The sequence below is a fragment of the Gavialis gangeticus genome, unplaced genomic scaffold (assembly GCF_001723915.1).
Source record: "Gavialis gangeticus isolate Ggan-Ray unplaced genomic scaffold, GavGan_comp1, whole genome shotgun sequence".
NCBI lineage: Eukaryota > Metazoa > Chordata > Crocodylia > Gavialidae > Gavialis > Gavialis gangeticus.
In genome coordinates, this window is record NW_017729025.1 from 135,114,329 (window position 1) to 135,127,586 (window position 13,258).

The 13,258-nt window shown below is 42.0% G+C and overlaps 1 protein-coding gene across 1 annotated transcript in view; it reads right to left on the bottom strand.

Moving 5' to 3' along the window:
- IPO7 (importin 7) overlaps positions 1-13,258 on the bottom strand; it is a 55,745-nt gene that overhangs the window by 42,124 nt on the left and 363 nt on the right. The gene's annotated exons all lie outside the window — the stretch shown is intronic.

Consider the following 13,258-nt stretch of genomic DNA (forward strand, 5'->3'; position numbering starts at 1 on the left):
TTACTAATGGGTAAGCGAAAAAAAAGGGGGGGGGGGGGGGGAAGGGCCATTGCTAACTTCCAGACCTATATTTATATTAATCTGTTGGCATACATAACATTCTATTATGTAGGATTATTCAAGAGACACCACCCACTAACCAATAATTTTAAAACAAATGTATCAGATTAAGAACTCTATATGAACATTCAATGTATGCAAGTAGACAGCTCAAATAGAAAACCATAAGGCGCTAGCCTATTACTGCCCAAGTATGTGAGTATAATTGTCCAACAAAAAGAAACTGATAAGTTAACTGTTTTCTACAAAAAGCTGATTAACGGAATTTAAACTACACACTAAGAAAAACAAGGCAATTTCCTTCTCTACATGTAAGTAGTGCAGTTGATCAAATTGCATTTTGCTATTTATTTCAAACATGGAACCATTTCCCAATAAGCCCAGATTTACTCTCTTTCACTATCTTCTATCTTTTGGGGACAGTGGGTGCATCTACACGTTTATTAATGCACCATATTACTGTGCGTTAAGTTTAGTACTTGGTTAACCAAGTACTAAATCAATGCACAGTAACTTGCTCTACTGCACAGTACTGCCAGCACACAGGCTTTTAGTGACACTTACTGCACAGTAACCTAATACTACAGTGCAGTAGTGTATTAGCATGGTTTCTGCCCGACACACTACTGTGCAGTGTTATCAGGCTACTACGCAGTTAGCATCTCATGTAGATGCGCCCACTGGATGCCAAATTACTACTTCTTAAATTGAGACAAGCCCAAGCAATCAAGCCATATTCACAACGGCATAATCTGAGCAAGATTGCAACCGTTCTTAAAAACATACCCAAATTTTAGCAAAACTAACTGATAATTAATTCACTTGTACTTTACCATCAATAAATATGGTCTTCTGAAGACAACCAGCTATAGTTTCAAAGAACCGCAGCCTTGATAACTGTCCAATAGCAAAATAAACTATTCTAGTTTTCACATAGATAACAATCTCGAGCAATATCAGCAACATATTTAGAAAGATATGAAATCTCCTTACACCAAGAGATGTTATCCTGAAAACAAAATGCTCTTATTTTATTTTTAATACTACTGACTAAATTTAAGACCTTTAGGGTGCTCTATACTCTTAAAAAGCAAAGTATGAAAAGTATAGGATCACATGCTTGTTGTAACACCAAGGGTGGGCAGCCTGTACATATGGCACACGGCAAACTGGAGGGGAAACAGGCAGCACAGTGCCAGACAGGGCAGAAATCAGAGCATCAGATGAGGTATGGAAAAGAAATCAGTGGCACTTAGGGAGGGTGGAAGGCTAATTTGTAGCACACCTGCCAAAAAACAGTTGGCCTCCACTGCTGTAAGCAATCAAGTATTAACAGTAATACAAACACTGCTTATAAACATTTATATCACATTGGGCTACCCAGTTAGGGCCTTCTCTCTGGACATAAGTTTTATGGAAAAAAAACATCTAATTGTTCTAAATACAAATTCATTTAAAATATCATCGTATCCATTCCAAATGTTTATTTGAGGGTTAGATCCATAAACCACTAACTTGCCATCTCTATTCAATTATTTACCTGTTAAATGTTTGGTGGTTTTAGATTTGAAAAGCCTTCATTATAAATAACAATATAGTTATAGTTATGAATATTCTAAAGCACTGGGTGTCTGAAAACCTACAAACCATTGAAAGTTCACAGAAACAACGTCCCCACCGCATGTAGTCAAATATTCATTTAAACAGCATACACTGGGGGATTGGAAGTAATAAAATATTATGACATTTCAGGGCCTGTGACCCCTGCTTCTTGAAGTGTCTAGAAGCTAGAGAGATTTTCATCAAGGCTACATATGTTTATTTGAAACTCTAGTGTAAGTGGCAACTTAAAAAATCTATATACATCCCTGTTTAGGGATATATTTGGTAGCTGTGTTTGTCTAAGACAAAAAGAAATGCAAAAATCTAGAACTTTTGGTTCAGAAATGATACCTTTTATTAAACCAACTAGGAACTCACAAAAAAAAAAATCTTTTTCTGCAAGCTTTTGTGCTCAAAGTCCCTTCATCGGGCCCCATAGATAGGAAATAAACTTCATTTTTGCACAAAGAGGGAGCTGGAGATGGAAAAGCTGTCCTTCTGGGTCTGTGAGAGTGTCTCATGGACCCAAAGGGACAACTTTTTCATCTCCAGCTCCCTCTGTGCAAAAATGAAGTTTATTTCCTACCTATGGGCCTTTTTACCATCTTTAATTTTCCCAGAGCCTAATGAAAAGCCTTTGAGCCCAAAAGCTTGCAAAAAAATAATTTTGTTTTGTGATTTCCTAGTTGATCTAATAAAAGGAATCATTTCTGAACCAAGAGTTCTAGATGTCTGCATATCCCTTGACATACATTTCTGCACCCACTTTGACCTGCTGCTCTATTAATTTAACTTGTGGAAAAGAGTAAGACTAAAATATTTATTTTGCAGCATGTTTTTAATGACATGCATTAGCCCAAATTCAGCCAGACACCCAAGCTGAATCAATGGAACAATTCCCACGCTTAAAAAAAAAAAAAGGCTGCATTGGGAGTTGGCAACCTGTGGACCACATGCAACCTGCAAAGAGGTCCAACTCAGCACAGGGGGAAATCAGTGGCACAGAGCTGTGCCATAGCACCCATCCCCTCCACTGCGCTCTCCTCTGCTGCAAAGGCTGGTGGTCCACCGTGCATGTTTACTCTTGCCACACAGGAGACAGGGATCAATAGGCAAGGATAAGCACAAGCAGCCAGGTGCACCAAGGAGCAGATCTGCAAAGCATGGCAGGGGACAGGTTGCAAAGGGTGGCTTGCTGTGATAAAAGTTTACTGACCCCAGGCTATACGATTAAATATGTCAAACTGGGCCCTTGTTTAACCTGCAAGTTATATAAGAAGTGACTGAGATTGTAGCAACAAAATGTACTAATTCTGCCAGGGTGCATTTTTCATGACATACTTTTAATGATTACTATAAAAGTTAGGAAAAAAGCACTAATATCAAAAACCACTTTTTTTTTTTTTTAAGTTTTGTATATAAGACCTGACTGTCTCAAATACCAGGTGGAAAACTGGTCAAGGACACTGAGCTATGTTGTTGCTTGTAGATGCTCACTTCAGAAGCAAGGCTCATTATGAAAGTAGCTTGCATTGTCATATACTAGGATTAGCTTACACCTTTCATGGAAAGCCTATTCTCCTAACCCATGTATTTCATGGGTACTAAAGTCATACACAAAAAACAATCATGTAGTTACCCATTTTATATAAAATACCATAAGTTTGCAGGTGTCTCATAACAATGCTGGACTTCCTATACTGCCTTGTGAATGGGAGGTTTCCAGAATGAGGGCCAATATAAAGTGCCAAGAACCACTGCTAATTTTCAAATATATATCAGTGGTTCCTAACTGAGGTATCACAGCACCCCCACTGCCACCACCAGCTGAAACGGCCACACAAATCTGCATTTCCAGGAGATGCACGCTGAGCCAGACTGGGAAGTAGCTGTAGCAGCCTGGAGAGACAGCCAGTACGTTGAGAACCGCTGTTCTCTGGACTTGTCTCCAGGCTGCCACAGTGCCATTGCTACTGGTTTATCAGATAAAATAGAAAACTAAAACATTACAATAGTGGTTCTCAACCAGGATGTTGCAGAATCCAGAAAAGTTATGGAAGGGTGCCTGGAGGCTAAAATGGTTGAGAATCATTGGTATACCTGCTCCTTTTAAAGTCCAGTGAAACTTCAGCCTTAACAGTAATCATTCACATTGTTCCCTTTCATGTTGCCTTACTATTAAAGAAAGTGTTCAAACAAGATCTTGATCCAACCCACTGAAGTCTTCCCAATTACTTTAACCAACCCTGGGTGTATAAATGGATGAAGTTCTGGCCCTACCGAAATGCACATAAGTTTTGCACCTTACTAATAGCCAGGTTTTCACCCTGAGGTCCCTGACCCACATTACACACACTTAAGGCGTGATTAACTGGTTAAGCACATCTTAAGTTGGTGCTTCCCAACCATTTCCTCAGCAAAGCCCCAAAATGGAAACACTGGAAACTTTTTGACCCCAAAATGACACAGACAAGATCAATTCCCACTCCCTCCATGGGCAGCACAGCTAGAACGGAGCCTATGACAGGGGGAAGCCGCAGATGCAGGCTGCCTGTCACAAGCTCAGGGCTCCCCTCCTTGCTGCCTTTTCTCCAAGGCCTCACAGCCCCGTAAGCAAGAACTGACGCGAGAAGGCAGAGTGGGGCAGGAAGGCTCAGTGCCGCCACTGGGAGCCCCATGCCAGCTGTGCTGCCATGGTGAGGTGCCCCCTGCTGGCCTGGCAGCAATGGCAGCAGCATGTAGTTGTGCCCCCTGCTGCTGCTAGGCTGGCAGGGGGCACCTTGCCATGGTGGCACAGCTGGTGTGGGGCTCCTGGCAGCATCCCCAAGCCTCCCACCCCACTCTGCCCTCCTGCGCCAGGACCTGCCTCCATCTGCCCCTGCCCCATGCACAAATCTGGGAGGCATATGTCCCACCATGCCCCTCCCCCAAGGCATGCATGCAGCAGCAGGGAGCTAGCCCCTCCCACTGCCCCCCAGATGAGCTGCCTGCATCTCCATCCTGCTCCCCCCAGCCAGGGCCCACATTCCTGCCCCAGGCCCCATGCAGTGCCTCCAGCCCCAGCCCTGCCTCACTCCCTCCCTTACCATGGGGGCTTCAATCTGCCCCCTCCCCCACACAGACTTACCTGGAGGGAGCTGCAGGAGCTGCTCTCCATGCTGCCTGGCTACCACATGCATATGTGAGCATGGACATGCACATGGACCCCCTTGCCTGATCACCCTCCTCCTGCTCCCCCGCCAGCCCCAAGCAGCCCCTTGTAGGCTGGAACTCCACCAGCCTGCATGGGGAACCCATTTCCTGCTTTTTTCCGTAATTTTCATTACAATCGGTCTACATTGCTGAGCGTCTTCGCAACCCCATTTTTCATCTTTACGACACCAAATGGAGTTGTGACCCCAAGGTTGGGAACCACTGTCTTAAGTAGTGACCTGGCCACACATTCGTTCAATTAACAGCATGATAAAACCAGGAATAAGTGGCAAAATGATTACATAAGAAGTGTAATAACTTTGTGGCCGGTTCCTCTCATGCCTTTAAATTGATTGTGTGGCCAATACTTCCAGTCTCTGGAGCAAATTCACATGCTCAAGAGGCGAGGAATACTGGTCAGCTGATCAGGACTACCAGCTGAGGCAGTACATTGTCCACCACTGTGGTTGGGAGCTCCCAGCCATGGGAACAAAGATTGCTGGTGCAGGTAAAGCCTGGGATCATGATCCCGGGCTCCCCACTAGAGCAGCAGCAGCATGGCATGATAGGATCTGATGCCCAATCCCATTATTGTGCTTCATGCCATGCATGTGTGACATGGCAGAAAGCACAACTGTTGGGATCACACATCAGATCCCATCGTGCCTCCTTTTTAACATCTGTCAGTGGCCTAAGTGTTTGACAAAACCAGCAAAGCCAAACAAATGCATTCCAGTAACTTGCCTTGTTGAACCCAAGTATTTCAGTGGTTTTTACAAATATCTGGACTTGCATACTATAGAACTAAGATTAGAACAATCTCCTAAAGGTAGTCATGGTGACTATGACAAAAGTTTTTGCACATGCATCTGCTTCAGCCACTTCTAACTCCTGCCACATTTTCAGTCTCTAAAGATGGCTGCCTCCCAGCTCTTACCGTTCCTGTTCACTGACACCAGGGCTAAATAAAGCTCCATGTTTCAGACTTATTTTATGCAATCATTAGCTTGTGCTTTCTTTTTGTTTTGAATGAACAGGATGAGTTGGGATACCAGGAAACATAACAATGTAAGCTGAGAATTCAGGTGCATCTGATGCCTGACTTTCCTCCCTCATTATTTCAAAACTTACTTTTAGAATATTTCCAATGTAAACAGCAAGAGCTTGATCATACACATGCTTATTCCTTCTTATGGTAACTGAATTCAGAAGATTTTGCTGGTGTAGATTTCTACTTACGTCACCTTCAGAAATACCATGGATTAACTGGTGTGGTATAAATGAAACATCCTACAGGCTTCCCTCGGCAGGACTACTATACCTCCCAAAGAAAGGCATGAAGATCAAGCTCGCACAAGTATTTCCATCATATGCTCTAAATTCTGCAGCAAAGAGGAGCAGTTCTTAAGTCTTAAAAGCTCTGGCATTAGTAAAAGGTAGAAAATATTGTCTTAATCTAATCTTGCTTGTTAAAAAAAAAAGAAAAGAAAAAAAAAGCATCAACTGTCTGTACATGAAAATACCAGAATTTTAGTGCCATTTAATTGCAACAGGATCTCCATATTGGAAACCTATTCTTTTCTACCACATAATCTAGCAATTAATGTGTAATAGCGAAATGACCATCTCTGTTCCCTACCCCTCCCCTACCATGCATGCTGTGTCACCGATATAACTTTTCTGTTGTCTAAGAGCCAACTATTCAGGGACATTTCCTAAAAGCAATCTTTGCTATGCTGCCTTACTAGCTGGGGAATGTTTTCTATCAGACCACAAATGTTACAGCAGTGTCTGTTAACATCAATCAGCTTTCCAAAATGAGTTTCCAGAATACAAGCCTCCATGCATATCCACTGCAACTTTTTGTTAAAAAAAAAAAAAAGTCATTTACTCAGGACCTGCTTGCCCAATTCATACAAACACATTTTTATTACCAAAAAGCTGTCACATCTGCTCCATAATATCAAATATAAAATTCAATCTGAAATTAACATACAGAGCAAATGACAACATATGGAGCCACAGAGAAGCAATTAGTACAGACACAAAGGCATTATTTTCTCACATAACTGCATCCATTAAGGTCACTTATGCTCAGTTTTAATACCCGAGGATTTTACATAAACTATATCTACTAAGCGATAAAGTCTGAGCACTTGATTTAATTTTGGCTACACAGACATTACATGCTTCCTTGTTCTGAGATCTTGTCTATACAGTACTGTGGGGCTCTTGTGAGCAGACAGCAGCCATGACGTGGAAGCTACCACAGCATGTGCACAGTCAGACAACTTCTGCTGGATCAGCTAGATCTTTGCTGCTCCACCTCATCAGCTGTACTGGCAGTATGAAGTCCACTCCGGGAAGGCTCCAGTCGCTGAAGGGATCAGACCGCCTGGCAAAGGCAGGGGTATGCCTACAATGCACCTGCTGCTGGTCAGCAGAAGCAGCCTTCTTCACTAAGAAATAGTGTTACTCTGACAGCATAAAGAAGGTGTTTTGCTGCCAAAGACCACCTTTAAAGTGTGCATGTGGTCATAATTTTTTGGGAAAAGTTTTGTAGTTCCAGTAATGTAGTTTCATAGTTTCATAGATTTTAGATTTAGATGTAGACCACGTTTGAGCCACAAAGATATTAAGTTGTCATATCAGCTATACTACCTATGACAATTTTCTAAAATTAGTACAAAGAATTTTAAAGGATTATTTTTAAACATAAAATGTTTAATATATTTCTGGACTGAAAGCCAGCTACTAGAAAAAAATATTTATTTTATATTACCGTAACATGCAAATTAAAAGAAGATCAGTTGAATGATTTGTATAACAGGCCAGAAAAAGGCAACTTCTAACTTTTCCCTTCCTTTTTAGTATTTTGTATGTTCTTTCATGTACTGTCCCTCCAAAAGCATGCTGAGAATGTAACTACTAAAATGAGATGCAACAGCATTTCTCAAAAGCTATGATCAGATTCTGTAAAGCTATGCTGAGGCAGCAAAATACTCTAACTTACTTTCAGTTCTTTAAGAATTCACTTGGCCATTAAGATGTTAAAGCCTTTCTGATTTCAACTTTTTACAAGGTGGTTCTACCAACCTCTAGTAAAGCTACTGCTTATTATATATGTAAAAAGTATAAGATATGCAAAATTACTGAAGCATACATGCACATCCAATCTTGCCGAGCCAGCTATTGCTGTGCTAACTCATTAAATGTTCAGTACACTAAAAAAGGTCACCTGCAAATTCAGAAAGTTGTTTGGCTTTGTCATCTTCACCCAAGGAAAAATATGGCACATTCTTCACTTAGTCATGTGAAAACAACACACTACCTTCTCCTTATTAGGATCAACTCAGTTTAAAACTGTAATTTTTTCCTCAGTTAAGACACTGCTTTTGTGGTCCCTGACAGCCCCTGAGTGATTTCAGGCAAGTATCTTCCCTGGGGCCACGCACCATGAACTTCAAATAATCTATTCTTCCACAAGCTAAACTCTGTTCTTCCTCCCCTTACACAAATAGAGAGAGTGAGAGAGAGAATTGCAGTTATGGAAGAAAGGCAAAAAAGGTAAAATATTTTAGAAGAATATCACACCGACTACTCTGGCTTTGAACAGTGGGGGAATTTCAGTTACTAAGGAAGAAGCATAACTCATTATTATAGTGAGACACTTGAGAAAGCATGATTTAGTGGTTTGAAAATTAGAAAGAGCCACGACTCGTATGCTCTGTTTGTAGCTTTAACACTGATTTGCTACATAACTATAAGGTTACTTATACTAAAACTATTGGAGATTGCCCATCTGAAAAATGGGGATAACACAACATTTATCTTATCCTCAGAATGTTCAAAAACAAATATTTGCTCAATACTTTCAGCTCCTTGGCTGAATGGAGGATTGATAAAAATCCATTATTTTTATTTTAAAAAACGAGCAAAACAGTCAGGAGGGGAGAAGATCTTGACTAACTCTGCTGTCTTCATCCTTAACTTTCAGAGAAGATCATTAAGTTAGGTCCATCTTGCTAACTTGGGAGAAATGGCCTCTAGTTAAGAAGTGGTTAAAAAAAATGCCAGTTCTAAATGTTTCTTTTCTGCTCACCAGCATTACCTGCTTTGCCCATAATGGACTTCTTAACCAATAGTCTAAACAACGTACTTATTTCACACAGAGACTGAGACAACAGTTAACACGCTGTAAGCATGTGATTCTTGATTCAGGTGCCACAACACCCTTTCAAGATAGTTTGCAAGGCTGCCACATCTAAACGAAACTGCCCCACGCACCTTTTTCTAGGGGGGGCACGTGGAGCTGGACACAGAACTGGCTGCAGCAGGAGTGTGGTTAATGAAAGCAGGAGTGCTTGCTCGTGCTGCAGGTGCTTCCTGGTCTGGTTCCAAATGCCCTTCTTGCAAAGAGGTATGTAACAGTTCCCCCTGGCAGCAGCACCAAGCCAAAGTAGGTAAGCTGAGTTTTTAAAAACAGTAGCTCTCAAACAGGGTGCTACCAAATTCAGAAAAGTTATGGAGGAGTGCCATGACTTTAGAACCATTGCTGTAAGCACCCAATTATATGAATCCTAGGTGGAGAGAAGCAGAGGGAGAGCAGCAGCTGTTTAACAACTGATGGCATCACGGCCATCAATGGCTGTTCACCAGAGCCCCCCAAGGGATAACAAGATCGGTCACAAACTCCACTGTGACCGGTTCAGGCTGGACATAAGAAAGAACTTCTTCACTGTCCAAGCCCCCCAAGGTTTGGAACAGACTGCTGCCTGAGGCGGTTCTAGCGCCCACTTTGAACGCCTTCAAAACACATTTGGATGCTTATGTTGCTGGGATCCTATGATCCCTGCTGACTTCCTGTCCCTGGGCTGGGGAGCTGGACTCAATGATCCTCCGGGGTCCCTTCCAGCCCAAATGTCTATGAATCATCTCCCCCAGCAGTGTCACAGACATTGATTATGATCAGGACAATCCCTGACCTACTATAATCCCATATTAAATGGGAAAGGGGTTGAAAAGCAAAACAGGAAATCCTACAACTTGCCTGTCTGGCGATTCATTAACTTGCATGTGCATGGTCCAACTTCCTCCTTGCAAATGTACTGAGGATTTATGTCTGATCAGAGAAGATCCCACTAGCAACTGTTCAACATTTGAAAGTCCACTTAATATCTGTGTTGCAAGCCCCTGATTAAAACCAACAGGTTAGCATGCTGAGACATTCAGCATTCACATTCCACTTCTCAAGCTGAGGCTCTCAAAACATTTTAAGTCATTTGCTAATAAAGTTGCACAAAAATTCAGTGAATTTTACATTGTTTTTAATTGATGAGAAAACTGAAATGAAGCATAGGTAAAGTTAAATTAATTGCCTAATATTAAACAATCAGCAGCAAACCCTGGGAAAATCTAGGACTCTTGATTCCCAGTCCCTTTTCCTAACCAGTAGATGACACAGAGTTTCAAAAAAAGTGTGTAAAATGTTTATGTTATAGCACATTCAAGTAATAAATTTGCTGGCTGTAGAATTAAGATACAAGTTATTATATATCAACAACATGGCCAAGACTAGTAAGAATACATGTAGTTCTCATAACCATTGCAATGATCAATTAATTGGACAAGTATCAACCCCCTCTTCTTAGTAGGTAAAAGGAAGAGCAATTTGCAAGTCTTCTACTGAAATAAGGCTTATTCGATGTGACACTGGAGGTCTGCTGGCAAAACTCTAAGCGTGTTCACACTCCATCCTCCTCTGCAGCAACAGATACCTCATCTCTGCCAGCAGAGTTAAAGCATCTCTGCCAAGTAAGGTTCCTGCCGCTGTCCAGCAGCCGGCAGAAGGCACACAGACAATTCCTTACCTTCATCTGGCTTCAGGAGTTGGAGAACCCCTGCATGCGTTTTTTGCACAGTCAACATATTTGATGAATGACAAATCATGAATATGACACAAACGTATTGACGCGAATGCGCTTTAGTATCTTGATGGTAGTGGCTGCTGCCTGCCACCAGAGCTTCTGGCAGTAGAGCAAGGCAAGTACAGAAAAGGCCTAGGTTTCATCAGCCCAGGCAAGCTATTTGAACAAAGCACACATAAAAAGGTAGGCCCATCATGAACAATTAAACTAAAAAGCTTGTTTGCCACAGGTAACTTGCAGTACATCATTCTAGTGCTAGAAACAAATTAGTCTTTACAGCAAGAGAGGCCCAATATCAGAAGAAAAAATCATCAGTTCAAAATATAGCATATCCTACCATACAAAAGAAGTGCAGGAGACAATTTAAGGTCCTAATCCAGCAAACAAATGTGCAACTGACTTTCAAATGAGCTAAACAGGTAAGTTATAGAAACTATTCATGAGTACAGTTATACACATGGATAAGTGTTTGCAGAATCAAGGCCTACACATACACAGAGGTATTTTACCATTAGCATTGCTTCAGAAGCTGGGAACCTGGCATTTAAAGTAAAAAAATCACAATTTATTGTACCCAAATACAGCAAAAGTCTTGGGGTTTTGTACGGTATATCATAGTCCATCATGTTTCATTTAAAAAAACAATTAAGAATTGATGGTCAGCATGATTTGCCATGCAACGGAGTATGTCGAAGTATGTGCTCAAGATGCATGTATACCTGCTACACAGAGTACAAGTTTCCTGAATGTCCTGCAACTGAAATTGTGTAGTAAATATCCAAATGAGTAAATCTGATGCAAATTAACCTACATGTTTATTAATAATACAAAATGTTACCTTTCTTTTTAGTCAGTTTATGAGCTAATCTCTATTACTTTTACCCAAGTACAAATTAAAAATATTTAAACTGAGGATTATATTGTAAATACTTCAAAAATATTTCCAATAAATGTGTAGAATAGCCAAGCAATCAGTTGATTAAATTAGACAAATTTAAATATGTCATTTAACCCTGGTGGTCCAAGGGCAACAAGTAATGTGCTGCAAGCAGCATCATATTTTGTCCTTCCAATCAACCTAAGTTTTAACTTTTTAATTTTCTGTGGTTATGAGCAACAATAACAGTTCTCACTGGCAACATATATAGAGAGGTTGGGACCCACTGATTTCACTGTTAAGTGCACTCTCTCACGCTCTCTTTTTTTAATTTAAGGAAAAGATTTCAAGAGACATTGTTTCACTCAAGCCAATTTTCATATATCCTTTTTCTAATTATTCTCTTAGCCTACAGAACAGTAACACTCTTGGTTTTCAATACAACCAATCATATCTCTGGCCCAGTGTTATCCCAGTGTATTACATATGTCTGCCAAAGCAAAACAAGTATGCTACTAGACCTGTCAAATTAAAGAGCACCAGTTTCAAGGACGATTATATACTTGGGGGCAAGCTTAACTTCACTTTGGCCTTCATGTCATCATCTTCTTGAGGGATTGGACAAATTCTTCCAAAAAAAGTGCATCAGTAGCCACTGAATGAGGGAGTTAGGGGGATACAGCTTCTGAATAAAAATTCCCTAGACCAGTGGCTCCCAAACCCTGACAGACTGCCTACCACCAATTTAAAATGATACAACTTTAAGTATCACCAGCAAATTTTTGTCAGAAAAAGTAATTATAATAAATCTGTTAATGCATACCACTGACAGGTTCTCTGTGTACCACTGGTGGTACCCATACCACAGATTGGGAACCGCTGCCCTAGACCCTCAATGCCAAAGGCTGCAACTGGGAGCAGAACAGTGGAGGAAACCCTGGTCATACTGTTCCCCCTGCATCTGTGTAACACAAGCCTATCTGATGTGCAAGAGACATGGGCATTGTGCCCTCACAGGAATGGTTAGCCCCCTTGCTGTTAGCTAGCAGCAGGTGTGTGCTAACTAATTCCTTGGGAGGATCGCTAAAACAACAACAGGGACAGGAGTGAGGATCAGACGTAGAAAAGTGCTGGGGGGGGGCACAACACACTGAGCAGGGCCCACTGGCCCTTGATTGAGCTGCGTGCCACAGGCCTTTCGACATGCCACAGGAGAACGTGGGCCACTGCCCACCAAGCGAAACTATAAGCCTCCCCTAATGAGTTAGGCCAGTGAGGGCACATCCACTGATTACTTGGGACAACCGGAGAAGAACACAGACAGCGGTAACAAGTGCTGCAAGGGAGGACGGCGCCCACCCCTCCGACCAGGCCTTTCGACCTGCCCAGTGGTGCCCGGGCTTGGGCCCAGAAAGACAGAAGGACAAGCCTCCTTTATATCGGGGGGAGCGGAACGGAAGCGAGATCACGGGTTTCACACAGGGGGGGAAAGAGCGGCGCCGGCGGTGACGTGTGCTGCGCGGGAGCGGGGCGGCTGGCGGCCCACAGCGCCGAAAGCCCCGCTCCACCTGGGGGCCGCCCAGCGCCCTCACGGGGCCGA